The following is a 24,510-nucleotide window of genomic DNA, read 5'->3' as shown; positions in this document are numbered from 1 at the left end:
CATCTGAACCCTTCATATTCAGATGCCCGTCCAGGACCCTTTGACATATCATCGTACCAGCACCCACCACTTCCTCTGGCAGCTCACGCCATCGCTCAAGCGACGCCACGTTGAAAGCGTCAGGTCTGGTGCACCAGATGACATCAGGATAATCTCAGATCGTTCCAGATCGCATCGATACTCAGTCAGTGGCTTTCCGAATCAGGATGTTGTGCGTGATCATACAGGTCAGTGGGTAGGTGATCCCCCACCTCTTAGTTCAAGTATCTCTATGAGAACTCCCTTGCTGGAGGGTCCCTTGGAGACACTTCAACTGGACTTCATTGAGTTGTAGAAATGAGTTGAGTTGCTATAAATATGTTTTGCTTATTGTTGATGTCTTTTTGAAGTGGACTGAAGCCTACCCTCTTCCTCACACTACTGCTGAGACTGTGGTGAAGATTTTGTTTCAGGAAATAATTCCCCGCTTCAGTATACCTGCGTGCATTAGCTCGGACAATGGACCACACTTTGTAGGTAATATTAACGGAGAACTCTGTTCCCAGCTTTGTATTTGTCGGCAACTGCATGGTGCTTATTATCCTCAGGCGGCCGGCCTTGGTGAATGTTTTAACCAGAGTCAAGACTAAACTTGCCAAATTAATGGCTGAGTCTGGCCTCTCCTGGTTATGCTAATCCCTGTGGCTTTATTCCAGATGGGATCCATGTCTGTGGGCAAGATACGACTGTCTTCAGCTGAGAGTCTCTCTGGTCACCCCCTCCGTACCCCTTGGAACGATTCGGCTCCCTTCTCAGTCCCCTTCCACCACATGACCAAAGAAATGGTTGGTTATGTTCTTGCTCTAACTAGTGTTATGCGTGCCTTTCACTCCCAGGTGCGTGCGGCCTACAGCGATGTTCCCTCCCTTTCAGCCTCTTCACGGGTAGAGCCGGGTTCGTTGGTGCTCGTCAAGACCTGGACTGGCAAAGGTCTCCAACCTCGTTGGGATGACCCCTTCCAGGTTTTACTTCCCACCCATACGGTGGTCAAAGTCGCTGGGCACTCAGCTTGGGTCCAACTGCACCATTGCAAATTGATTGACCGCACCAATCAAAAGTGGGGAAGAGGAGGAGAGAATACTGGAATCCCAACAAAAGGAGTGGACCCTGTCCAGTTGGGTTTTTGAATTTTGCTGTTGTTCTAATGTTAATCTTATTACAGATACTTGAACTAAGAGGAGGGACATGTGGGGGATCGCCTATCTCCTCACCTTTCTGATCACGTATAACACCCTGATGGGGAAAGCCACTGAGTATGGATGCGACCAGGAATGATCAGAGATTATCCACCACCCATGCTGAGGAGATGTGGTCCAGTGCACCGGACCAGACGCCTTTGACGTGTGGGACGTGATGAAGATTGATTATTGCAATGGACTCTTACATCAGAAAGACCAGATGGTCCACCTGGACAGTAGAAATCAGTGGGAGTTACCATGTCGTTACCATGGTTTTTTGATTTTACCTGCAGACGCAAGCCTAGTGAGGATAAAAATGGTCAACCCCGTTATTATGGTAAATATTTTAATGGCGCCTGGGAACACCATCCCTTTTTGCAGGACGGGCCGACTCGAGAAAAGGGAAGCTTGATAGGGGAAACTCCACAATCCGCAAACCATTTATTTATACAGGCCCACAGAACGCTCTTCACCCCAGAGGCTGTAGTATGTTACTCCTCTCTATCAGGAGATGACTTACTTGCCCAGTCCCCAGTCCCCGATTCCATACTATTCATCAGTCTTCCTGCTGCCGACCCTGCGAAGTGAAATATCACTTTCCAATAGCTCCGGTCTGTGTATACAAACAGCTGATGTAACACTGGCTGGGGTACAGCAGGCCTTATCCGGTACATGGACCTGGAACGGAACCCTCCCCTTACGCATTTGTAGGCCTTTTCTCTTTTCAGAATCTGATATTGTCACCAAGACCATGTACAATAGAGCTAAGGGAGAGCCCAATGGGAACAGCATTCTGAGGACCATTGTCTCCTATACAGTGCGGGTGCTCGAGTCACTTGGCCCATTTTTTACAGCGCTCAAGCGACTCCTCTTGCAAAACGTCGACCCTTTACTCTTGTACTTCTGACCAGAGCCCCTGCTGTAACATTTCAGTAACCTATTTTGACAAACTCTCCCTAATATACACCAAACCGGACTATTATTTCTTCAGCTGAGGTAAAGCTACCAATTTCCTTGTCATGGATGGCAAAGACGTCCCTCATAACATCAATATCGGAGACCTTGTTCCCACAACAGTACCTTGTCCTGGTCAGTGGACAAGTCGATGGAACCTCCATCTGAGGAGAATGCAGCGGTCGGTCTCAGCCAACTTTACTCCTACTGGAAGGATCCCAATGGACTGGGTGACAATACAGGACACCCAATAGGCTGGGGAATCTAGAATACCCTGAGGTTGGAAGGATCGGCAGGGGTGACAAGTCAAAAACACCGCAATTCCCTCTTTTGTGGCCTGACCATTCGAGGAAATAAGACTAAAGAGGCTCTGGAACAGAGTAAACTGGGATTATCAGACCTGTGTCTTTACTCTATGCAGAATCGGTATGCCTTAGACTATATACTTGCCCGGGAGGGTGAGGTCTGCACCACTGTCCAAGATAAATGCACTACGGCATTCCCGATCTCACTGGCAATATTACTAAGATACAAGAAGAGATCCAGGTATTCCTTGACAGAATGACTGAAGGGACCAGTTGGGGAAACTGCAGATCAGGCTGATGGTACAATTGGCTTATCAATTTAGCTATGTATGTCAGAATAATTTTCTTCTGTTTTTCGGTCTTGGAATTGTTAGGTATTTAATTGCTCAGCTTATGAGGTCCCTTAGAGATATAGATTTGCCCCAGATGATGCTCCTTTTGCGATCCGATGGGTCACCCACATGTGTCGATGGCGATGATAAATATGACCAGATAAGCCGCGAAGATGGTGGTGCCACTCTACAGGATGTTGATGGCTGGACCACCTTGAAGGGCATTCGTTTGGACCAGCCTTCTCTTTCAGTGATCGCGGTGCAATCAAAGGGAGGAATGAGGGTGTGGGCATCTGGGTGATAAAGTCTACAGCCTTAAAACTTGTCATTAAACATTTAGACTAAAATGTAATGCTGAATTATTGAACACATTTACTGCACTAGAAAATAAACAGGCAGGAAGGCTGAGAAAGAGGAGAGAACTTAAAGAGAACAATTAAGAAGGTTTGCCTCAGCATCGGTGAATCTGTGTGAACAGGACACCAAGTGATAACATTCACAGCCGTTCCCTTGTGAGACCATTTTAGTGCTGAGGCTGTTGAATCCCGTAGAATATTAACTCTTAGTGCTTATCTGCTCTGGATTGAAATGAATGGCATTTTGGGACTTTATGATGATATTGAGTAGCCATTACTGGTTATTAAATACAAACTCTGTAAAAGGAATTACTGATAAAGTTTGACCTTACTTGCTGCAGCCGAGACTCCAGCGGAGGCAATAGGCCGCGGACACACTTCCGTCTTCGGGACGGCCTCGGCCCCGCCCCCTCTGGCGCCAATGCGACTCGTAAACCCCGCCCCCAAACGCTGCACGTAAACCCCGCCCCTTCCGAACAAACCTCGTAATACCCGCCCCTTCCGAACAAACCTCGTAATACCCGCCCCTTCCGAACAAACATCGTAAACCCTGCCCCTTCGAGACAAAGCCCCGCCTCTTGGAACCACACTTCTTTCCCCCTCCCGCACCAAAACCCACCCCTTCCCTTGGTCCCCGCGCGAAAAAAAACCACGCCCCCTGCCCCCTCGAGCAACCGCCCACAAAGCCGCGCGCCTCCAGGCTCAACGCACCGCATCGCCCCGCCTACTAGCGCGCGATCCTTTCACGAGACACGCCCCGCCCATGAGCTACACCCTCCCGCTAAAACCCGCCCCCAGGCTAAATCCCGCCCCTCCTGGTAAACCCCGCCCACCCAGGTGTATTTGGAAGCACTAGCTTCTGTAGCGCTGCTCCTTCTGCGGGGAGCTGTGCTGCAGGATCATAAGACACAGAATTAATAGCAACAGATCACAGCGTCATGCAACCGACGCAATATTTGGAACAAACCTGGATCGCTGCTGAGTCCTTCATCTTTTAAAATAGGTTGCAGGTTTTCGTTCATCAATGTATAAATTCCAGAACTTTAGATCAGATTCCCTACAGTGTGAAAACAGGCCCTTCGTCCCAACAAGTCCACACCGACCCGCCGAAGAGCAAAACACCCAGCCCCATCCCCCGTCACCTAACACTACGGGGCAATTTAGCGTGGCCAATTCACCCTAACCCGCACGTCTTTGGACTGTGGGAGGATACGCACGCAGATGTGGGAGGGGAATTGAACCCAGGGCTCTGGCGCTGTGAGGCAGCAGTGCTAACCACAAATAAAGGTGACATTTTCTGTATTCCTGCGGCAGCAGCCTCTATTGAAACCAGTAGAATTCTGAAAGGGGTTTGACAGGATAGATGCAGATAAAATGCCTCTTTGTTGGGGAGGGTCTCGAATTCCGACAATGTGGAAGCAGGCTATTCAGCCCATCTATTTTACTCTGGCCCTCTGAACAGTATCCCACCCATACCCAACCCCTTACTCTGTATTTCCCATGGCCAATCCACCCTAACCTGTACATCCCTGGTCACTATGGGTAACTTAGCACGGCCAATTCTCCCTAACCTACACTCTAATCTATAAATTACCTTCTCAAGAATGTAATTTAAGTGCAGAGCTTTTCTGAGAAAAATGTCAGTCTGACTGAACATTGGGGCACAGACAGAATTCACACCTATTGTCTCTACTTACAAACAGGGCAACGTCTCTTCGAAATGTAGATTCATTTAGATATAACTGCGTCACTTTACATATTAAGATATCCCTTTGAATGTGCCACATCCCTTTGAAATGTAATCTCGTCCATTTACATCTCTGTATTTGCGGAAATACCCGTTAAAATGTCCATGTCCCTTTAAAATGCAGATTGCCCCCTTTAGATATGAGGCCGTTCCGTTAGATGTCGGAATATGTGTTTAAATGGAGCGGTGAGCTTTCCCAATGTAGACAGGGCTCCTCGAAACGTGGCAGTGTCCCCCCCTGCAGCTGCAGAGCGAGACAGGAGAGTTTGTTTTTGTGAATGAGCAGTTGTAGCGCGAGGTGGCTGTTGCTTGGTGACGGTGAGGCTCCCCCGGCCCCGCCCATCCCCCCGTGCAGACGTCACGCGGGGGCGAAGGCGGTTGGGAGGAGAAGTCGCTCGAGCGAGGAAGCGGCGGGAGGGCGGCCGTTAGGAAAATGGCGCCGTGCGGCCCGGGGCAGACACCCGGCACTGGCCGCCGCCGCCGCCGCCTTCCTGGCGCAGCTGCTGTGTCACGGCCACACCGGCCGGCTGTACAGCAGCCAGGAGCCGGTGAACATTCTGGAGGCGGATGGGGTTAAGGACCTGCTTGGGAACTGGTCGGGCGCCTGGGTGGTGGAGTTCTACTGGTCGTGGGGCGGCCCCTGTGTCAACTATGGGGCCACCTGGAAGGTACTGGGCCCGGGAGGTGAAAGGTGAGGCAGGTTGTGGGGGGGACGGAGGGGAAGGAATGTGGGGCCTGTCCTGTCATAGTCACATTTTACACTCACTTTCCATCTGCTTTTACTGGCGCTTGTGCTGTTTACCCCTCACTGTGTGTTTAATCCTTGTGCTGTTTACCCCTCACTGTGTGTTTAATCCTTGTGCTGTTTACACCTCACTGTGTGTTTAATCCTTGTGCTGTTTACCCCTCACTGTGTGTTTAATCCTTGTGCTGTTTACCCCTCACTGTGTGTGTTTAATCCTTGTGCTGTTTGCCCTTTGCTGTTACTTGTGCAATTGCTGAGGGTAGTGTGTAAATACTAGTGAAGGATACTATGCACCAGCATGTATATGTTCCTCAGTCATTGAAGGGGCAGGACCTGTTGAGAATGGTTTGTAAAGCAGGTTGTGCTCTAAGCCTTGTTAACATGGAGATAGGTTGTTCATTGGAAAAGTAGACTTTTTATTATTTAGAGTCAGATGTACAGCACGGAAACAGACCCATTTAGTCCAACCTGTCCACGCCAACCAGATACCCTACATGAATCTAGTCCCCTTTGCCAGCACTATATCCCTCTAAACCATTCCTATTTATATATCCATCCAGACACCTTTTAAAGGCAGTAATAATATCAGCCTCCACCACTTCCTGTGGCAGCTCATTCCATAACTGCACCACTCTCTGCATGGAAACATTGCCCTTCAGGTACCTTTTATATCTTTGTGGCCTCACCCTAAACCATGTCCTCTAGTTGTGAAGGTCACCCCAACACGGAGGAAAAGACTTAAAAACATTGCTTTTGCATTTGTCTTGCTGCTCAATCAAATATCGAGCCACATGGGGGAAAAAAAAATATCGCTCTGTCTTTTTGGATCTCTGATAGATTTTAAGTTTCCAAATGCCTGTCAATAACACCAGCATTGCTACAGAGCATATTGTGTACACTCCTCGGTGTCAACAAGCAGGGCACATGTTTGCCAGTGTCACCAAAATATTGGGCGTGTTCCTCATTGTCAGCAGAAAAGGGGCGAAACCTACTTTTGATGGACAAATAAGGATCACTGGAGGACCGGAAGGAGACTTGTCCTCCTGCCATTCGGAGCTCCCCTATTGGTGAATGCGGAAGTTGGGCCATGAGGTTCTGAAGCTCCTGCCTCTCCTCTCTCTCAATGAAGATTGAGTTTCACTCAGACTGCAGCTTCCTTCTTCTGTCCAACATCTGTGAGTACAGCATTCTCTTTTCTCACCCCCTTTTCCATTTACGTTTCATTCTGGGGTTCAATTGTTGACTTGGAACAACTGAAAGGAATGGGAGTGAATCCAGCGAGGGGACAGACTCTGGAAAAGTTAGTCCAAGCCTTTGTCTCAATTGGCAACGTAGACAGGCAGTAGACTGGAAGAACGCAGCAAGCCAGGCAGTATCAGGAGGTGGAGGAGTTGAGGTATCTGGTGTAACCCTTGTTCAGGACTGGGGGTGTGTATAGGCAGAGCTGTGGAACAAGGGTGTGCTGGGGGCAGGGTGATGAAGTGAGGATAGGTGGAGACAGGTAGAGGGTACAATAGACAATAGGTGCAGGAGGCAGTTCTTCTGCCCTTCGAGCCAGCACCACCAATCATTATGATCATAGCTGATCATCCTCAATCAGTATCCTGTTCTTGCCTTATCCCCATAACCTGGTTGGTGAATGGGAGGATGGAATCTAGTTAGCAGGGAAGAGTGGAAGGGGCTGGGAAGTGAGTTGGGGGATGGGATGGGAGATTATTTGAAATTGGAGAACTCAGTGTCGAGTCCTCCGGGCTGTGGACTGCTCAGACAAGATGAGGTTTTGTTCCTCCAATTTGTCAGAAGGGAAGTGGGAAGGGGCATTAAAATGGGTGGAGACTGGGAAGTCCGCTCTGCCTCTGTGGACCTGGCTGTGATGCTCGGCAAACCATTCCCCAAGTTTACACTCGGTCTTCCTGATGTAGAGAAGACCACAACTGGCAAAGCACAGTGGGTGCTGTTTACTGAATATAGTCCACACCTCCCGCTGCTGCTATAACGTGGTTTGTTTGGAAGCCCGAGCTTTCAGAGTGATTAGATTTACTTTAGATTTTATTACCTAGTGTGGAAACAGGCCCTTCAGCCCAAACAGACCCTTCAAAGAGCAACCCACCCAGACCCATTCCCCTACATTTACCCCTTCACCTAACACTAAGGGCAATTTAGTATGGCCAATTCACCTAACCTGCAGATCTTTGGACTGTGGGACGAAACCGGATCACCGGAGAAAACCCACGCAGACATGGGGAGAATGTGCAAACTCCACCCAGACAGTTGCCCGAGGTGGGAATTGAACCCAGATCTCTGGCGCTGTAAGGCAGCAGTGCTAACCAACAGTGCTGCTGCTTCAGGTGGTTATGGAGAATACGATGATTAGACTGTTTATATCCAAAGGAATCCAGTGTCATGGAGATGTGATACATTAAACAATTTAGATTAAATCATTCATCTTTTAGAATGGGGTTCTGTTCTTTGGTATGTTAATCCCAGAACCTGTTTCATGTAATTTTTTCAAAAACATAATTTAAATGCAGAGCTTTTCTATCAAAAATGTCAGGCCGACTCGACATTGGGACCCAGACAGAATTCACACCTATTGGTGGGTAGGCTGGGACTTGTTTTCACTGGAGCACAAGAGGTTGAAAGGTGAAGGTGTCGGGTGCCTCATTAGCGAGTTTGTAGATGACATTTAGATTGATGGAATATTAGAGAGTGAAGGGGACTGTCAGACGATACAGCAGAATATATAGATTGGAGAGTTGGGAAGAGAAATGGCAGATGGAGTTCAATCCAGACAAATGCGAGGTCTTGCATTTTGGAAGATGCAATTCAAGAGCGAATCATACAGTAAATGGAAAGGTCCAGGGGGAAATTGATTTATTGCGAGATCTGGGTGTTCATGTCTATTGTTCTCTGAAGGTGGCAATGCATGTCAGAGCGGTCAAGGCAGCATACAACACACGTTCCATCATCGGACAGATTGAGTAAAAGAGCTGGCAGGTCATGTTAAAGATATAAAAGATTTTGGTTTGGCCACATTTGGAATACTGCGTACAATTCCGGTCACCAGATTTCCAAAAGGATGTGGATACTTTGGAGAGAGTGCGGAGGAGGTTCGCCAGGATGTTGCCTGTTACCGAGAGCAGTAGCTATGAGGAGAGGTTGAGCAGATTAGGATTATTTTCATTGGAAATAAGGAGGTAAAGTGGATGGGTGGGTTGGGGGGGTGGGTCTTGATTGAGGCCTAAAAACCATGAGGGGTGTAGACAGGGGTGGATAGGATGAATTATTTTCCCAGAGGGGAAGTCTTAATTACTCAGGCTCACAAGTTCAAAGTGAGAGGGGAAAAGTTTGAGGGAGATATACGCAGAGGGTGGTGGGTGCCTCGAATGCATCGCCAGCGGAGGCAGTAGGGGTGAGATCGAGAGCATCATTTAAGATGTATCTAGACAGATACATGAATGGGCCAGGAGCAAAGGGATACAGATCCTTAGAAAATAGGTGACAAGTTTAGATCGAGTATCTCGATCAGCATAGCCTTGGAGGGCTGAAGGGCCTGTTCCTGTGCTGCAAGGTTCTTTGTTCTCTGTATAGAAGTTGACAAAACCATGAGGGGCAAAGATAAGGTGAACGGCATGTGTCGTTTCAAGATTAGGGAGCAAATTAAGGTGAGAGGAGAAAGATTTAAAAAACACATGAGGAGCACTTTTTTTTGTAAAAAGTGGTTTGTGTGTGGAATGAATGTCCAGAGGAAATGGTGGATGCAAGTTGAGTAACAACGTTTAAAAGACATTTGGATAAGTACATGAATAGGAAAGGTTCGGAGGAATATGGGCCAAACACAGGCAGGTAGGACTAGTTTAGTTTGTGGATATAGTCAGCATGGAGTAGTTGGGCTGAAGGTAAAAACAATGACTGCAGATGCTGGAAACCAGATTTTGGATTTGTGGTGCTGGAAGAGCACAGCAGTTCAGGCAGCATCCGAGGAGCCCAATTTAGATTAGATTAGATTACTTACAGTGTGGAAACAGGCCCTTCGGCCCAACAAGTCCACACCAACCCGGCGAAGTGCAACCCACCCATACCCCTACATTTACCCCTTACCTAACACTACAGGCAATTTAGCATGGCCAATTCACCTGACCCGCACATCTTTGGACTGTGGGAGGAAACCGGAGCACCGGAGGAAACCCACGCAGACACGGGGAGAACGTGCAAACTCCACACAGTCAGTCGCCTGAGTCGGGAACTGAACCCGGGTCTCAGGCGCTGTGAGACAGCAGTGCTAACCACTGTGCCGCCCACAATTGTTGGGCTAAAGGGTCTGTTTCTGTGCTGTATGACTCTGTAACTGTTCTGTACTGGTCTTAAAATCATTTTACTTGCCTTTCCCCATCAACATCCACTTCATTGTTGTTCCAAAATCAGATGAACTCAGCCTTGAATACATTTAATGACCCCCTAACTGCAGGAAGACATCCCTACTTCTGAAATCAATTCCTCTTGCTAATATACCTCTTGCCTTGCTGATTACTTGCACACGTCTGACAACTGGCAGTGACTGGTGTGGACGGATGCTGAGGCCACTTTTTACATCCACACATCATTCCCGAGGAAGGGCTCGTGCCTGAAACGTCGATTCTCCTGCTCCTCGGATGCTGTCTGACCTCTTGTGCTTTTCCAGTGCCACACTTTTCGACCCTCCTCTCCAACATCTGCAGTCCTCACTTTCTTCACATCCCAATATATCACCATTTACACAACGTACCTCCTTTTGGCAGTTTTTTTTCATGAGAGGCTATAACTTCACACTGGGACTGCATTTGCCATGTGTATGCCAATTGAGACACAGACCTGGACCAACGTTTCCCGACTCTGTCCCCTCCCTGGATTCACTCGGTTTATTTTCAGTTGTTGCAAGTCAACAATTTAATCCCAGAATGAAAAAAATGAAATGGAAAAGAGAGTGCCGTACTCACAGATGGTGGATAGAGGAAGGAAGTTGCAGTCTGAAGTGAAGCTCGATCTTCATTTGGAGAGGAGCAGCAGCTTCAGAACCTGATGGTCCATCTTCCGCATTCAGACAATTGGGGAGCTCTGATTGGCAGGAGGACCAGGCTCCTTGTCTGGCTTCTCATTGGTCCATCTGAAGAAGGATTTGCATACAGCGAACAGCATGCGCGGCTTTTGCTGAACCAGCATCGAGTCATAGAAATGTACAGCATGGAAACAGACCCTTCGGTCCAACCCGTCCATGCTGACCAGATATCCCAACCCAATCTAGTTCCGTCCCTCAACACCTGGCCCACATCCCTCCAAAACCTTCCTATTCATATACCCATCCAAATAGAACATAGAACATAGAACATAGAAGGATACAGCGCAGTACAGGCCCTTCGGCCCTCGATGTTGCGCCGACCGAGTCCTACCTAACCTATACTAGCCCAATAACTTCCAAATGCCTATCCAATGCCCGCTTAAATGAACATAAAGAAGGAGAGTTCACCACTGATACGGGCAGGGCATTCCATGAACTCTCAACCCGCTGTGTGAAGAATCTACCCCTAACATCTGTCCTATACCTACCACCCCTTAATTTAAAGCTATGTCCCCTAGTAACACCTGACTCCATTAGCGGTAAAAGGTTCTTAGTATCTACCCTATCTAAACCCCTAATCATCTTATACACTTCTATCAGATCTCCCCTAAACCTTCTCTTCTCCAATGAGAACAGCCCCAAGTGCCTCAGCCTTTCCTCATACGATCTTCCTACCATTCCAGGCAACATCCTGGTAAACCTCCTCTGCACTCGTTCTAAAGCTTCCACATCCTTCCTATAGTATGGCGACCAAAACTGCACACAATACTCCAGATGAGGCCTCACCAGAGTCTTATACAACTGCAACATGACCTCAGGACTCCGGAACTCAATTCCTCTGCCAATAAAGCCCAGTACACCATATGCCTTCCTCACAGCACTATTTACCTGGGTGGCAACTTTCAGAGATCTGTGTACATAGACACCAAGATCCCTCTGCTCATCCACACTACCAAGTAGCCTACCATTAGCCCAGTAATCCATCATCTTGTTATTCCTACCAAAGTGAACGACTTCGCACTTAGCTACATTGAATTCCATTTGCCACATTTCCGCCCAGCTCTGCAACTTATCTATATCCCGCTGTAACCTACCACTTCCTTCCTCACTATCCACAACTCCACCGACTTTCGTGTCATCCGCAAACTTGCTTACCCAGCTTTCAAGTCCTTCCTCTAGATCATTTATAAAGATAACAAAAAGCAATGGTCCCAAAACAGATCCTTGTGGTACACCGCTAGTAACTGCGCTCCAAGATGAACATAATCCATCAACTACTACCCTCTGTCTCCTTCCAGCCAGCCAATTCCTAATCCAAACCTCTAATGTATCCTCAATGCCATACCTCCGAAGTTTTAGCATTAGCCTACCATGGGGAACCTTATTTAACGCCTTACTAAAATCCATATACACAACATCTACTGCTTTACCCTCATCCACTTCCTTAGTCACCTTCTCGAAGAACTCAATAAGGTTTGTGAGGCACGACCTGCCCTTCACAAAACCATGCTGGCTATCCCTGATCACGTTATTCCTACCCAGATGTTCATAAATCTTATCCCTTACCATTCTCTCTAAGACTTTGCCCACCACTGAAGTCAGACTCACTGGCCTATAGTTACTAGGGCTATCCCTACTCCCTTTCTTGAACAATGGGACCACATTCGCTATCCTCCAGTCCTCTGGTACTATTCCCGTTGACAATGACGACATAAAAATCCAGGCCAATGACTCTGCTATCTCCTCCCTAGCTTCCCATAGGATCCTGGGGTAAATGCCATCAGGCCCAGGAGACTTATCTATATTCATCCTTTCCAATATTCCCAAAACCAATTCCCTGCATATTTCCAGGGCATCCATTCTAATTATTTGTGATTCCATATTCACATCAGCAACAGTGTCCTGTTCCTGAGTGAATACTGATGAAAAGTACTGATTTAATGTCTCTCCAATCTCCTCCGCCTCCACACACAACTTCCCACTACTATCCTTGACTGGACCGATACCTACCCTAGTCATCCTTTTATTCTTGACATACCTATAGAAAGCCTTTGGGTTTTCCCTAATCCTACCAGCTAAAGACTTTTCATGTCCCCTTCTCGCTTTTCTTAGCTCCCTCTTTAGCTCCTTCCTGGCTACCTTATAACTCTCAATCGCCCCTACTGAACCTTCACGCCTCATCTTTACATATGCCGCCTTCTTCCCTTTCACAAGGGACTCCAATTCCTTACTAAACCACGGCTGCCTCACAAGGCCCTTTACACCATGCCTGACTGGTACATACCTATCGAGGACACGCAGTAGCTGCTCCTTGAACAATCCCCACATCTCATTAGTGTTCTTCTCTTGAAGCCTGTTTTTCCAATCCACACAACCTAAGTCATGCCTCACTGCATCATAATTTCCCTGCCCCCAGCTATAGCTCTTGCCCTGCGGCGCACGATTATCCCTCTCCATCACTAAAGTAAAAGTCACCGAGTTGTGGTCACTGTCCCCGAAGTGCTCACCTACCTCCAAGTCTAACACCTGGCCTGGTTCATTACCTAGAACCAAATCCAATATAGCCTCCCCTCTTGTTGGCCTGTCGACATATTGTATCAGGAAACCCTCCTGCACACATTGTACAAACACCGACCCATCTAATGAACTCGAGCTATAGCTCTCCCAGTCAATATCTGGGAAGTTAAAGTCCCCCATAACAACCACCCTGCTACCTTCACTCTTTTCCTGAATCATCCTCGCAATATTATCCTCTACTTCTCTAGGACTATTAGGAGGCCTGTAGAAAACACCTAACAGGGTGACCTCACCTTTCCTATTTCTAACCTCAGCCCAAACTACCTCAGATGGCAAGTCCTCTTCCATCGTCCATTCCACTGCTGTGATACTGTCTTTGACAAGTAATGCCACGCCTCCCCCTTTTTTTACCCCCATGTCTGATCCTACTAAAACATTTGAACCCTGGAACGTGCAACAGCCATTCTTGTCCCTGTTCTACCCACGTCTCTGTAATGGCCACAACATCGAAGTCCCAGGTACCAACCCACGCTGCAAGTTCACCTACCTTATTCCTTATACTTCTGGCATTGAAGTATACACACTTCAATCCTCCTTTCTGGTTACAGGCACCCTCCTTAGAGATCGCTGCATTATTCCTAACCTCCCTACACTCAAGGTCCTGTACCCTAAAGCTACAGTCCTGGTTCCCATGCCCCCGCGGAGTTAGTTTAAACCCTCCCAAAGAGCACTAGCAAACCTCCCCCCAAGGACACTGGTGCCCCTCAGGTTCAGGTGTAGCCCATCCTTTTTATAGAGGTCCCACCTTCCCCAGAAAGGACCCCAGTTGTCCAGAAACCGGAATCCCTCCCTCCTGCACCATCCCTGTAGCCACGCATTTAACTGCTCTCTCTCCCTATTCCTTGACTCTCTATCACGTGGCACGGGTAACAAACCAGAGACTACAACTCTGTTTGTTCTAACTCTGAGCTTCCAACCTAGCTCCCTGTAAGCCTGTCTGACATCCTCACCCTTCTTCCTACCTATATCGTTGGTGCCAACGTGGACCACGATCTGGGGCTGCTCCCCCTCCCCCTTAAGGACCCGGAAAACACGATCAGCGACATCACGTACCCTTGCACCTGGGAGGCAACATACCAAACGTGAGTCCCTGTCGCCCCCACAAAACCGTCTGTCTGTACCCCTCACTATCGAGTCCCCAAGAACTATTGCTCTACCTTTCTCCACCCTACCCTTCTGAGCAACGGGGCCAGGCTCCGTGCCAGAGGCCGGAACCTCGGTGCTTGCCCCTGGTAAGTCATCCCCCCCACAAGTATCCAAAACGGTATACTTGTTCTTGAGGGGAATGACCGCAGGGGGTCCCTGCACTGGCTTCCTCCTCCCACTCCCCCTCACTGTCACCCATCTATCTTGAACTTTCGGAGTAACTACTTGCCTAAAGCTCCGATCTATGACCTCCTCTGCCTCCCGAATGATCCGCAGTTCATCCAACTCCAGCTCCAGTTCCCTAACACGGGTTTGGAGGAGCTGGAGATGGGTGCACTTCTTGCAAGTGTACTCAGCAGGGACGCTAATGGCTTCCCTCACCTCATACATGTTGCAAGAGGAACATTGCCCTCTCTGCACTGCCATCCCTAATACTACCTCAAATGTTGCATTTGTACCAGCCTCCACCACTTCCACTGGCAGCTCATTCCATGTACATGTACCACCCTCTGTGTGAAAAAATTGCCCCATAGGTCTCTTTTATATCTTTCCCCCCTCATTCTAAACCTATGCCCTCTATTTCTGGACTCCCCGACTCAAGGGAAAAACACCGTCTATTTATCTTGTTCATGCCCCTCAATTTTGTAAACCTCGATAAGGTCACCCCTCAGCCTCTGACACTCCAGAGAAAACAGCCCCACCTGTTCAGCCTCTCCCTCTACTGCAAATGCTCCAACCCTGGCAACATGCTTGTAAATCTTTTCTGAACCCTTTCAAGTTTCATAAGTTTCCAATAGAAAGGAGACCAGAATTGTACGCAATATTTCAACAGTGGCCGAACTAATGTCCTGTACAGCCGCCACATGACCTCCCAACTCCTATATTCAATATTCTTACCAGTAAAACAAAGCATACCAAACGCCGCCTTCACTATCCTATCTACTTATGACTCCACTTTCAAGGAGCTATGAACCTGCACTCCAGGGTCTCTTTGTTCAGCAACGCTCCCAAGGACCTTACCATGAAGTGTATAAGTCCTGCTCAGATTTGCTTTCCCAAAACACAGCAACTCGCATTTATCTGAGGTAAACTCCATCTGCCACTTCTCTGCCCATTGGCCTAACTGGTCACGGTCCTGTTGTAATTGGAGGTAACCCCCTTCGCTGTCCACTACACCTCCAATTTTGGTGTAATCTGCAAACTTAATAACTGTACCTCTTATGCTCGCATCCAAATCATTTATGTAAATGACAAAAAGTAGAGGACCCACACCTATCCTTGTGGCACTCCACTGATCACAGGCCTCCAGTCTGAAAAACAACCCTCTACCACCACCCTCTGTCTTCTACCTTTCAGCCAGTTCTGTATCAAAATGGCTAGTTCTCTCTGTATTCTATGAGATCTAACCTTGCTAACCAGTCTCCCATGGGGAACCTTGTCGAAGGCCTAACTAAAGTCCATATAAATCACATTACTGCTCTACCTTCCTCAATCCTCTTCGTTACTTCCTTAAAAAACTCAATCAGGTTTGAGAGACATGATTTCCCACGCACAAAGCCACGTTGACTATCCCTAATCAGTCCTTGCCTTTTCAAATACATGTACATCCTGTCCCTCAGGATTCACTCCAGGAATGTGCCCACCACTGATGTCAGGCACACTGGTGTATAGTTCCCTGGCTTGTCCTTACCACCCTTCTTAAACAGTGGCACCACGTTAGCCAACCTCCAGTCTTCTGGCACCTCACCTGACATGCACAGTATGCTCTATGGAGATGCTGTTTCTGATGGATGTAAAGTGTCCAAATGCCACAATTTCTTCCCCACTCACTTGATATAACCGTGCAGGCTCCTCGCTATTTGACGTTCATGTTACTTAGAGCCCTCATGATTATATCAATCTCAATGAGGTCACCCCTCAACCTCCTGTGCTCCAGTGAAGAGAGTCTCAGCTTCTCCTCATAACTCAAACCCTCCAGTCCTGGCAACATCCTGGTAAATCTTTACTGAACCTTCTGTAATAGTATTCTTCCTATTACAGGGCCACCAGAAGCCTTCTCAGTACTCCACAAGTGACTTCACCAACATCCTGTACAACTTCAACATGATGTCCCAACTCCTTTATTCAATGGTGTCAACAATTAAGGTAAGTGTGCTGAATGCTTAACATCAATCTACATTTGTCAATATATCATATCAAGTTGCATGATACTGACCTTTTGCTCTGAACTCTGTGTCTTATGATCCTGCTCCACAGCTACCCAATGAAGGAGCAGCGCTCCGAAAGCTAGTGCTTCCAAATAAAACTGTTGGACTATAACCCGGTGTTGTGATTTTTAAACCTTGTCCCACCTAGTCCAACAGCAGCACCTCCACCTCCTTTCTCATGAACACAGCCCATACCTCCCGGCGCTGCCAGTAAACTGCCAATGAAACGATGCAGTGCCTGCACTCCTGAAAAGTTTATAATTTCTAATGAAACCAGCTACTCATTCACTGCTCCATCTGATACACGACATTGGAAACTTAGTGCAGGCGGCTGCAAGGAATGAGCAGCTTTAAAACAAAAACCGCTTGGAGCTTTCAATGAGAGCCTGAGCCCAGCAGCACATTCTGGTTACCTTTTCTTAGATTAGATTAGATTATTTACAGGGCAAGGCCAACAGCAGGCCCCCGCACTACGCCTGCGTTGCCTTGCACAGTTTACAAAAATCCCTTCCCCTTCAGACACTCCCCAGAGTGTGGAAGCAGGCCACTCGACCCAAAGACTACACACCGATCCTCCAAAGGGTAACCCACCACGCAATTCCCCTACCCCTATTGCTCAATATTTACCCCTGACTAATGCACCTAACCTGCACATCCCTGGGCACTATGGGTATTTTAGTACTGTCAATCCACCTGAACCTGGACAACTCGTATATACCGACCAGATATCCCAACCCAATCTAGTCCCACCTGCCAGCACGGGGCCCATATCCCCCCAGTTGCCTTTTAAATATTGCAATTGTACCAGCCTCCACCACTTCCTCTGGCAGCTCATTCCATACACGTACCACCCTCTAAATGAAAAGGTTGTCCCTTAGGTTTCTTTCATATCTTTCCCCTCACCCTAAACCTATGACCTCTAGTTTTAGACTCTCCCATTCCATGGAAAAGACTTTGTCTATCTATCCTATCCATGCCCCTCATGATTTTATAAACCTCTCAGGTCACCCCTCAGCCACAGACGCTCCAGGGAAAACAGCCCCAGCCTGTTCGGTCTCTCCCTATAGCTCAAATCCTCCAGTCTTGGCAACATCCTTGTAAATCTTTTTAGATTAGATTAGATTACTTACAGCGTGGAAACAGGCCCTTCAGCCCAACAAGTCCACACCAACCCGCCGAAGTGTATACCACCCAGACCCATACTCCTACATTTACCCCTTCACCTAACACTACAGGCAATTTAGCATGGCCAATTCACCTAACCTGTACATTTTTGGATTGTGGGGACACCGGAGCACCTGGACGAAACCCACACAGACACAGGGAGAATGTGCAAACTCCACACACAGTCACCTGAGGTGGGAAGTGAAGCCGGGTCTCTGGCGCTGTGAGGCAGCAGTGCTAACCACTGTACCGCCGTGCCACCCATAAATTTCACATCTTTCTCATAGGAAGGAAACCAGAATTGCACACAATATTCCAACTGTACAGCAGTAACACGACCTCCAAACTCCTGTAGTCAATATTCTGACCAATAAAGGAAAGCGTACAAAACACCATCTTCACTATCCTATCAACCTGCAACTCCACTTTCAAGGAGCTATGAACTTGCAATCCATGATCTCTTTGTTCAGCAACACTCCCTAAGACCTTACCAATATGTGCAGCACCTAATATTTCTCTAAGTTAAACTCCATCTGCCACTTCTCAGCCCATTGGCCCATCTGATCAAGATCCCATTGTAATCTGAGGTAACCTCCTTCGCTGTCCACTACACCTCCAATTTTGGTGACATCAGCAAACATACTAACTGTGCCACTTATGCTCACATCCAAAACGTAGTGGGCCCATTATCTATTTTCAAAGTGGAATTTCCAATATATTACATGTATTGACTGCTGCAGATTGTGCAGTCTTTCAGAAAAATAGAATGTTTAGGGTGCAGGTTTGCTCGTTGAGCTGTAGGTTTGATATCCAGACGTTTCATTACCTGGCTAGGTAACATCATCAGTGGTGACTTCCAAGTGAAGCGAAGCTGTTGCCTCCTGCTTCCTATTTAGATGCTTGTCCTGGATAGGGTTCCGGGGTTTGCAAGGACTGCCACAAACACTACGTAGGACAAACAGGAAGAAAGTTAGCCACCAGGATACACGCACACCAGCTAGCCACAAAAAGACACGACCCTCTATCCCTCGTAGCCCTACATACAGATGAAAAAAAACACCACTTCGACTGGGACAACATCTGTCCTGGGACAGGCTAAGCAAAGACATGCCAGTGAATTCCTAGAGGCCTGGCACTCCAACCACAACGCCATAAACAAACACATAGATCTCGATACCATCTATCAACCCCTCAGAAAATGAACAGGAAATGACATCACCACAAGCCCCAGGAACCCTATCCAGGACAAACATATAAATCGAAAGCAGGAGACAACAGCTTCGCTTCACTTGGAGGTCACCACTGATGATGTTCCCTAGCCAGGTAATGAAACGTCTGGATATCAAACCTACAGCTCAGTGAGCAAACCTACACCCTAATCCTCAACCTGAGCTACAAACCTTCACAAATCTTGCAAAGTAGAATGTATTTGCAAACAGCATGCTGCAAATACAAACTCACCCCCATGGATGATCTATCTCGTGTGTGCATGAGATAGAGAAACAGTCTATTTCCGTGCTGTTTATCTCTATTTGATAACCGATGCTTTATCTCTGTTGGTGTAAATGTTGTTGTAATTCATAGCTGGATCCTAATAGGTGTAAGGGTGACAGAATTCCTCAAGTAGGGCACTGAGATTCCTGGGAGTCCCCTATTTCTGGTTTACTTCCTCATGAACAAACATTAAGCACGTGCACCTATTTATTTATGATTTTGTTTCATTTTTCTTGTTTGATTCTCTGCTATGACTACACCTTGTATTAGGATAGTTGACAGGCTGGGAGATTGTGGCTTGGGTCTTGATTGAATAGTTATAAAAGGCGGGGTCCAAGCTTGAGCAGAAATCCAGCAAAGCTGAGAACAGACCGACATCTTAGTCTGTGGGAACAGGGAGATCAACAGAGGATAGAGCAATCAGGTCCTGAAACCAGACCAGCCTGTGATCAGTGCTTTGATTAGCAGCATCCTTCTACATCAGTCAATGCCAGTTGTCAGACAGGTGCAGCAAGGCAAGTGGTATATTAGCAGGCTGAACTGAGATTAGAAGTGGGGATGTCTTCCTGCAGTTAGGGGGTCATTGAATTTATTCAAGGCTGAGTTCTGAACAATAAAGTGTGGATTTTTATGTTGTGTGCATGAGGGTTTTTTGTGGTTTGTGTTGGACGCAGGTACAGTAACCACATTTAAAGTGGAAGGCAAGAAAATGGTTTTAAGACTACGACAGAACAGTTACGGTCAGACAGCACAGAAACGGACCCTTCAGTCCAACTGTGCCACGCTGACTATGTTCTCAAACTAAACTAGTGCCACTTGCCAGTGTTTGGCCCATATACCTCCACACCTTCCCTATTCATGTACTTATCTACATGTCTTTTAAACGTTGCATCTGAACATGCATCCACCACATCCTCTTTACATTCACCTAATACATGAAACACTCTGTTTATAAACAAACTTTTCCCGAATCTGTCCATTCCATGGAATCATTCTCTTTCCTTTCAGTTGCTGCAAGTCATAAATTGAAGCCCAGAATGAAAAAAATGGAAAAGGAGTTGTGAAGAGAGTACCTTATTCACAGATGGTTGACAGAGTAAGGACGTTGCAGTCTGGAATAAACCCGAAATGTCGATTTTCCTGCTCCTCGGACGCTGCCTGACCTGCAGTGCTTTGCCAGCACCACTCTAATCTTGACCCTGATCTCCAGCATCTGCAGTTCTCACTTTCTCCTGTAAGAAATCAGCAGTTTTAAACCAAAAGCCTGTTGCAGTTTAAAGCTCTCATTGAGAGTCTGAGCTCAGTGTGAAGTTCAGGTAATCTTTATTGTGACCCAACTTTGTTACAGCTTCAGAATCTCCCAGCAGAAAGGCAGAGAAAAAGTAGCAATTTTTTTTAAAACAGCTCAAGGTCAAAGTGCAACCCCTCACTTTCTTCATTATTGGTCACCACTGAGTTGTCCCTTTGTAATTGGATCCTTGGTAAAGCCTTAACCTGGAGGAAGTATTGCCTCACTCAGCAATTTCAACCTGTATCCAAGTAAGTTGGATGAGCAGCGTAGAGTCAACCAGACTACTGTGGGTCTGGAGTCACGTGTAGGCCAGACCGTGTAAATGATGCAGCTGGGACGACTGCTCTAATACCCGCTCAAGTCTTCTCTAAAAAAGAACTGAGTGAATCAGATGGGGGTTTTCTTCCACCCCCACCCCACCGACAATGGTTTCACCGTTAGATTCTGAACTCCAGACTTCTGACCAAATTCCAATTCCACCATCTGTCGCGGTGGGAATCGAACTCAGGAGCCACTGGAACTGGGTTGATAGTGCAGTTGGTAAAGACACTCGGCCATCTTTCTTTCAATCCCCCTGCAATGCCGCGTGATCCCGCTGGGAGGTCAGCAAGGAGGTGGCCTGGGTAAAGGCCTTCCTGCACTCGGGGCAGCTTAAGGGCCTCTCCCCCTATGTGGATCCACTGGTGGGTCTGGAGGTTGGAGGAATTGCTGAAGCCCTTCCCACAGTCAGGGCAGGGGAACGGCCTCTCCCCAGTGTGACTGCGCCAATGGGTCCCCAGGGCAGACGGGAAACAAGCCTTTCCCACAGTCGCCACACTTCCATGGTTTCTCCACAGGGCGGGATTCCTCGGGTTTCTCCATGGCCGAAGCTTCAGCCCCACACAAACGCATGTGGAGCTTCTCTCCACCGTGAATTCCTCTTTCCAAACCGTAGAGCTGTTACACGCTCCTCACTCAGTGCACTGCAACGGTAGGGTCTCTCATCCAGTCCCACTGATGCTGAAAACGGAACCAAAAAGCTTTGCTCCTTCTCACAGAATCATAGATGAAAACTGTTGCTGTCCCGATGGATTGAATGACTGTCAGACATGGACGTCAAAGTAAGGACTGCAGACGCTGGAGAGTCAGAGTCAGTTAGTGCGGCGCTGGAAAAGCACAGCAGGTCAGGCAGCATCCGAGGAGCAGGAGAGTTGACGTTTTGGGCGTAAGGTCTTCATCTGTTGATTTTGAAACTTCCATCTTCAGATCCTGAAATGTAAAAAGAGATTACAAAAGTCATCACTGTCAGTGCAGGGTAGAAATTCTGAACAAGGAATTCTACTTTCTGCGGAAAGTTCTTTTCTTTTGTTATTCCACAAAATTGAAAGCACCATCCCACTCTCCCTCCCCCTCTGTTCTCACTCTGATCTAACTCATTCCCCTGAAGGTGCTGATTCAGGATCTTCCAGGGGCAGGAAAGCAAAAACATCAAGACTGACATCTCTCTGAATTTTGGATAACTCCACCTGGAAGTTAATATCTTTCACAACATTGGGATACTGCTGAGAGGTGAGGTGGTCTGATTTTGGGAAGCCAAAAAAAAAAACCAACGAATTTGTGCCAATCCCTTCCCTTCAGAGAATTCCCAGAGTGTGAAAGCAGGCCACTCAACCCCACAAATCCACACCGACCCTCTGAAGGGTAACAGACCCACACCTATTCCCCTACCCCTATTGCTCTACATTTTGCACCTAACCTTCACATCTCTGGGCACGGTCAATCCATCCTAACCTGGACAAAGTTAAAAATCACACCACCAGGTGAGTGTTCAACTGGTTTATTTGAAAGCACTCACTTTCAGAGCGCTGATCCTTCATCAGGTGGTTGTGGAGAATAAGATCATAAGACACAGCTTTTGCCTGAAACATCGATCTTCCTGTGCTCTGGATGCTGCCTGACCTGCTGTGCTTTTCCAGCACCACTCTAATCTAGACTATTCCGTAGATTCACGACCCTCTGGGAAAAGCAGTTCCTCCTCATCTCTGTCTGAAAGCTACTCCCTCTAACCTTGAGGCCCAGTCTCACACACCAGAAATTACTGGACGGGTTAGGGCTTTATCCCCACTGTACAATGACATTGGGAAGATGTTTCCATTGGTAGGAGAGACGAGGACCAGAGGACACAGCTTTAAGAATAAAGGGAAAACCTTTAGGAACAGAGATAAGTGATGTCTCCTTTTCTGCCGACACCGAGGAGCATGGACAATGTATTGGTGACATGAGCGAGCAGGTGTGCTGTTGTTCACACCGAGGAGCAGACACAATGTGCTCTGTGGTGATGCTGGTGTTATTGACAGATGTTAAGTGTTCAAATGCCAAGAGTAGAAATAAAGGGTAGAGCCACATTTCTTTTTCACCATGTGGCTCAATATTTTATAGCTTTGGTCTGGCTGCTCAACTTTTTTTTTGATGTCTTTTCCCCAGAGTCGGGGTGAGGTTCACAACTAGATGGCATAGGTTTAGGGTGAGAGCAGAAAGATATTAAAGGTACTTAAGGGGCAACTTTTCCATGCAGAGGATGGTGCATGTATGGAATGAGCTGCGAGAGGAAGTAGTGGAGGCTGGTATAACTACAACATTTAAAAGGTATCTCGATGGGTATATGAATAGGAAGGGTTTAGAGGAATATGAACCAAGTGCTGACAAATGGGACTAGATTAATTTAGGATATCTGGTTGGCATAGGCAGGTTGGACCAAATGGGTGTGTTCATGTGCTGTACATTTTTATGACTCGAAATAATACAAAAATATATTTTTCCAAATACCAAACTATCTCCATGTTAAACGGGCTTAGTTCACCACATACTTCACTAACCATTCTCAACAGGTCCTGCCCCTTCAATGACTGAGGAACATATACATGCTGGTGCATAGTATCCTTCACTAGTATTTACACACTACCCTCAGCAATTGCACAAGTAACAGCAAAGGCGTAAACAGCACAAGGATTAAACACACAGTGAGGGGCAAACAGCACAAGGATTAAACACACAGTGAGGGGCAAACAGCACAAGGATTAAACACACAGTGAGGGGCAAACAGCACAAGGATTAAACACACAGTGAGGGGTAAACAGCACAAGCGCCAGTAAAAGCAGATGGAAAGTGAGTGTAAAATGTGACTATGACAGGACAGGCCCCACATTCCTTCCCCTCCGTCCCCCCCACAACCTGCCTCACCTTTCACCTCCCGGGCCCAGTACCTTCCAGGTGGCCCCATAGTTGACACAGGGGCCGCCCCACGACCAGTAGAACTCCACCACCCAGGCGCCCGACCAGTTCCCAAGCAGGTCCTTAACCCCATCCGCCTCCAGAATGTTCACCGGCTCCTGGCTGCTGTACAGCCGGCCGGTGTGGCCGTGACACAGCAGCTGCGCCAGGAAGGCGGCGGCGGCCAGTGCCGGGTGTCTGCCCCGGGCCGCACGGCGCCATTTTCCTAACGGCCGCCCTCCCGCCGCTTCCTCGCTCGAGCGACTTCTCCTCCCAACCGCCTTCGCCCCCGCGTGACGTCTGCACGGGGGGATGGGCGGGGCCGGGGGAGCCTCACCGTCACCAAGCAACAGCCACCTCGCGCTACAACTGTTCATTCACAAAAACAAACTCTCCTGTCTCGCTCTGCAGCTGCAGGGGGGGACACTGCCACGTTTCGAGGAGCCTTGTCTACATTGGGAAAGCTCACCGCTCCATTTAAACACATATTCCCACATCCCACTTGCCTGCATTTGGCCCATTTCCCTCTAAACCTTTGTATTCATGTACCCATCCAAATGCTGTTTCAATGTTGTCACTGTACCTGCATCGACCACATCCTCAGCAAGTTCATTCCACATGCAACTCACCC

General features: G+C 47.7%; 1 protein-coding gene across 1 annotated transcript in view; it reads right to left on the bottom strand.

Moving 5' to 3' along the window:
- LOC132808001 (zinc finger protein 850-like) overlaps positions 1-24,510 on the bottom strand; it is a 40,200-nt gene that overhangs the window by 2,475 nt on the left and 13,215 nt on the right. The window lies entirely within an intron of this gene.

The sequence above is a fragment of the Hemiscyllium ocellatum genome (assembly GCF_020745735.1).
Source record: "Hemiscyllium ocellatum isolate sHemOce1 chromosome 27 unlocalized genomic scaffold, sHemOce1.pat.X.cur. SUPER_27_unloc_3, whole genome shotgun sequence".
Taxonomy (NCBI): Eukaryota; Metazoa; Chordata; class Chondrichthyes; order Orectolobiformes; family Hemiscylliidae; genus Hemiscyllium; species Hemiscyllium ocellatum.
Note: the sequence above shows the minus strand (reverse complement) of the source record. Positions and strands in the feature narration are given on the sequence as shown.